Below are 5,548 nucleotides of genomic sequence, written 5' to 3' on the forward strand. Positions count from 1 at the left end.
GGTTAAAGCTTGATTGTCAAACAACATGTAAGGTCAATCAGTAAGTGACCATTGCACTTTCAGTGTGAATAAGGTAGGGAGATCCAGTCTCAGACCCAGTTATTTTCATCTCTTCCCTTTAAAATCATAATGTGGACCCTGAGAAATACTATTTTTAAATATTCCTGCTTAATTTAGGAACTAGGAGCAGGGATAATCTGAAATAGTGTGGGACCAGAGGAATAAAAAGGAAGATCTCCTAGTTAAATCTGTCAGAAACTATCCTCAAGAGCCCTGGCAGAGGCTGGCTCCTGGAGCATTCTCTAGCTCCTGTCTCATTCTCGATCTTTTGCCACCTCAATGAATCACTAGTCCACACAGAATTCAGGTGGACTCAATGTCCCCCTTTATTTCCATAAAAATTTGCCAAGAAATAAAAGATCTAATTATTTATGAATTTTTTGTTTTGCTTTGTTTTTGTTTTGCTCAATGGATCTACTTTCTTTAACAGAATCACTAAGACAAGGGTTTGTACAAGAGCTGTTTCTAAGGAAAGGGAAGCATTATAGATGCAGAGCTGAAAGGGATCTCAAAGATAATATTATCTAAGAATGTTAGGAAGACAAGGCCCAAAAATTTTAGGTAGCCAGTATTTGCAGGAACAGAATTTGGCACCCAGATCTTTCCCTCCATCTGCAAGATATAGTGCCTCTCCACTTCATCACACAACCGTTTTTTGAAGGGGGATGGGAAAGGAGGAAGTCCAAGTTCTTAGCTTTTTCTTGTTGATTTTTTTCCCCAACCCTAAGCACTTCTGAAACAGCTGTGTGCTTTCTGCGAAAGCTCATTGCTGTCCTTTTTTATCCAGGAAACCTCCCACCCTTCTCAGGAAAGACTGCAGACATAGAAACCTATGACCAGAACCACATAAGCGTCTTGGGATTGTTTTTTGTACACTGTGTACTGGGACTGGAGGCATCTTGCAGTGTTGGCTCAAAGAAATCTTGAAAGAAAAAAACTAACACAAAGCTATTAAGTACTGTCTTATGTAACAACAAACATTTGAGGGCACTGTGAAAGGACTGTAGAAATTCTAGATAAGAGACCAGCCCTAGCTGTGTCACAGCCTCTGATAAGGGCAAAGCATTCTGCACTTGGCTATTGTTATTATTAATTTTTATCTAGCATTTCTATATCTTAAGGATTTAAAAGTACTTTACAGGAGTTTTGTTCATAACACAGGCAGAGATCTACCCTTCTGGAATACAAAGAAAAAAATATTTAAGCTTAAACATTTTAACCAGAGTTTACAAGTTCTTAACCCCTATGTTTACCATCTTTGTTTCTTCCCACTTCTACAGTTTAAAGTGGGTTTCTTTTTTTTGGGGGGGTACTACTTAAGTGAAGAAGTGGGGAGAAGAAATTGGGTTTCCACATTCCACAAATTTCAGCTGTGATCAATTAAATATCTTCTCCATTCCGCAAGTGGTACCAGGACTCTGAAATTTCTTCAGGGTTCAGTGGAAATGAGAGAACCTAGACACTAATCCTAGGTCTTCCATTTTATGTATAGCCAAATCACTTTACATGTCTGGATCTCAATTTCATCATCTGTTAAAAAAATTAGTGGGATAAACTAGATGGTTTGTAAAGTCCTTTCCCAGCTCCAAATCTGTAATCCCCATCATCTGGCTCCAAGATAAAAACTAAACATAACCACTTCTGAGGTTACAAACTGTGCTGGCAACAATCACTTCCAGGGGGTATCTTCCTCCAATCCTCAGCTTTGGCTTTGGTTATGAGAATTTCAAATAGACACATACTATCCTCCCCCATCCCAACCTTCCGTCCACATTGCTACCTTTCCCCTGCTGACTCCACCAGCATCTTGTATCCTCATTTCCAAGGCAAGAGCTAAAGTCAAGGCTGAAATGTGTTTTGCCTAAGATACATTTCAGTTCAATTGGTAAAACTTCAGATGGTTTTTATTATTTATTAAGAATTAGAAGTTAGGGAAATCACATTATTTTTTAGATCATATCTCAGAGAGAGGGAGAAGATGATTGTTGGTGTTTTGGGATGGAAAAAGTAGCCTCATTTAATTTTGATCTAATCTACCTGTTTGTTTGGAGGAAGGTACTTGGGATCTGTCATACCACTGGTATGAGGAATTCCCAGATAAGGAAATTCCCTCTACTCAAGCAGGTCAACACTTGCTCTGCAACTGTTTTAGAGACTTGCCAGGGGCACTCAAAGGTTAAATGACTGGCACAGTGTCATACAGCTAATATATGTGAAAGGGGCAATTCTGGGCAGGCAGAAGGAGACTTCAGTAACTGATTATGAGGGCTTCTGAAGCATGCAGTCACAGTGGGGTTCTTTCCCATTTTAGATGTAACTGAAATTATCTAGAGTTCTGGGTGTGCTTTTGTGGAGAGAAAGGTGGAATGCTTGATTCCAGTGAAATCTAGAGGCAGAGGGCCGGGATGACTGATGGTGATAGATTCAGGGATCCTAGGGATCTAGGGATCCATTCACTACTGACATACTCTCTTCATCTCTACACATCTCCTTAAGGACTCAGATTCTTATAGAGTTCCTAATTACAAAGGAAAATTAGGTTCCCAGACCCAAAGTCAAGAAATACTTCCCATCCCAAGAGACAATTTGTCTCAGTCATTTCACTGCCCCCATTGTCTTGTTAGGAAGATGGTCTGTTTCCATGGAAGAGGAAGCTTGTCTTTGAAAGTTGTGTGTGAGTTGCTTTGCCCATATTGCCAAATTCTCCCCATCACACGTTACATATGTTGATTTTTTTGTTGTTGCTGTTCTCAAGCTGTGGTTTTATTGGTGTCAGGAACTTCCATAGGAGAAGCTTTCTGTACCAAGGCAGATCTGCACCTGCTCAGCTGCCTAAAGATTTGCCCAAAGCCTCAAGATGTCATTTCCCTTAGGTCACACAGTCAACACATAACAGAGATTGGACTAAGGTTTTCTATCTTTGAGGTCAGTAAATAATTCATTATATCTACCTCTGTTGCTTCTTAGCCACCACATCTGAGATTTCTCTTCCTTTGGAGTGAGGGGAGGTGCCCACATTGATACCTTTGTCCTTAGAATTAATTTGTTGAGAAAGCATATTTCTGGTCCCATGTGCAGTCACAATTCTGCCTCCTTTCTGCAGCCTTGAAAATAGAACTTGAAATGCTAGACTGTAACTGGCTCTCATTGATTAAGTTTACAGCCAACTCTTCATTATTTGTGGAGAGGCAGGGGAACAGAGTCAAAATGCAGGCAACTCTTAATTACAAGCTTCAAAGAAAGAGGACATTTGGTGTGGCTAATTGAAATCCCATGGTTAATTTATCCAGCTGGGTCCAAGGTCAAGTCTTTGCTCCACCCCCTGCCCAGAACCTTCCTGTGGTGATGAGACTGGAATAGGTATTCTGTGAACCAAGCTGCTTCACCCCCGAAGCTGAAATAGGGACAAGCTGGTACCCTGGTGGGAGAATGTAATCTTGTTGACTGTGTGGTTGGGAAGGCAGAGGGTTCCTTTTTAGCACATGCAAATGATCATGGATAGGACAGATGAGAGGGTATGGTAATTCTAAAATGATAAGGATACTACCTCCCTACAGGCTCATGATTGAAAGGTAAGGCTAGAGAATGGAAAGGGCTTAAAGCCTCTGGGGGGGAAAGGGAAGATAGCTCCAGGCACCAGAAAAGCCAGCCTGGAATAAGTGATTAATCTATCTACTAAGAAAAAAAGAGTTGAATGTTTTATTTTACATAATGGGAGTCTGCTTTTTTTTTTTAACTCAACATGTAAATTTATGTAAATGAGAGTACAAATGTATAGAAAATGTGTGTCCTGGGATTTCCTTGAAATGATCTGTCAGCCTTTCCCCTCCATCTACCAATACAGCTGCTCAATGTTGTAATATGAATCCTTGCTTTCACCAGATCCCAGAATATTAAAACCAAGGGACAAGCTCAAAGCTTGGAAAAGAAAATTTGAGGATAATAAGAGAATGATTACTTCTTTACATATTATAAAATGAACAAGGACTTTCTTACACATAAGAAATGATTCAGATAGGAATTGTAGCATCATAAATGATTTAAGAAAATTCATTGATGCTGAATCTGTAATAGCCTATTTACCATTTGAGGAATGTTATCAAGTTATGATGGTTCCAGATTTCTTAATTCCTGTAATAGCTAATATCTCCTTTTTAGTTACTGGCTTTAAAATATTAGGGTTGATTTCTAGGTCTGTATTCCGAAGAGATCATAAAAAAAGGGGAAAAGGATCTATAAGTACAAAAATATTTATAGCAACCCTTTTTGTGCTGGCAAAATATTGGAAACTGAGAGCATACCCATAAATTGGGAATTTTTGAACAAGCAGTGGTATAGGAATGCAATGTAATACTATTATGCAATAAGAAATGAGGAAAAGACAAATTTCAGAAAAAAAAACTTGTGTGAACTGATACAAAGTAAAATGAGCAGAAACAGGAAAACATTGTACATAGTATCAACAACAGTGTGGGATGATCAACTATGAATGATTCAACTCTTCTCCACAACACAATGATCCAAGGCAAGTACAAATACTCATGAAGGAAAATGCTATACATATCCAGAAAATGCTATACATATCCAGATGGACTCAGAATGAAAACTGGAGCAAATTTTTTTCATTTACATTTTCCTCATTTTTCCTCCTTTTTGATCAGTTTCTTTTCACAATTATGACTAATATGGAAATATGCTTTACATGATAGCACATGTATAATCTATATCAAACTGCCTACCATCTTTGGAAAAGGGGAGGGAAGGAGAAAAATTTGGACTTCAAAATCTTATAAAAATGACTGCTAAAAATTTTCTTGACATGTAACTGGAGGTAAAATAAAATACTATTTAAAACTTTAAGAATAAAATAAAATGTCAGGATTGTTTAGAATGGAACCAAACAAAAGAGCTCAGAAATAACCCCTGCACCTGTATATGCACGAATGTTTGTGGCAGCCCTCTTTGTAGTGGCTAGAAACTAGAAAATGAGTGGATGCCCATCAGTTGGAGAATGGCTGAATAAATTGTGGTATATGAATATTATGGAATATTATTGTCCCATATTGTTCCATATGGAATATATGGAATATTATTGAACCAACAGGAAGATTTCAGAAAGGCCTGGAGAGACTTATAAGAACTGATGCTGAGTGAAACAAGCAGGGCCAAGAGATCATTATATACTTCAACAACAATACTATATGATGACCAATTCTGATGGACTTGGCCATCCTCAGCAATGTGATCAACCAAATCATTTCCAATGGAGCAGTAATGAACTGAACCAGCTACGCCCAGAGAAAGAACTCTGGGTGATGACTAAGAACCATTACATTGAATTCCCAATCCCCATATTTTTGCCCACCTGCATTTTTGATTTCCTTCACAGGCTAATTGAACAATATTTCAGAGTCTGATTCTTTTTGTACAGCAAAATAACGGTTTGGCCATGTATACTTATTGTGTATCTAATTTATATTTTAATATA

This window comes from Sarcophilus harrisii, chromosome 6, assembly GCF_902635505.1.
Source record: "Sarcophilus harrisii chromosome 6, mSarHar1.11, whole genome shotgun sequence".
NCBI lineage: Eukaryota > Metazoa > Chordata > Mammalia > Dasyuromorphia > Dasyuridae > Sarcophilus > Sarcophilus harrisii.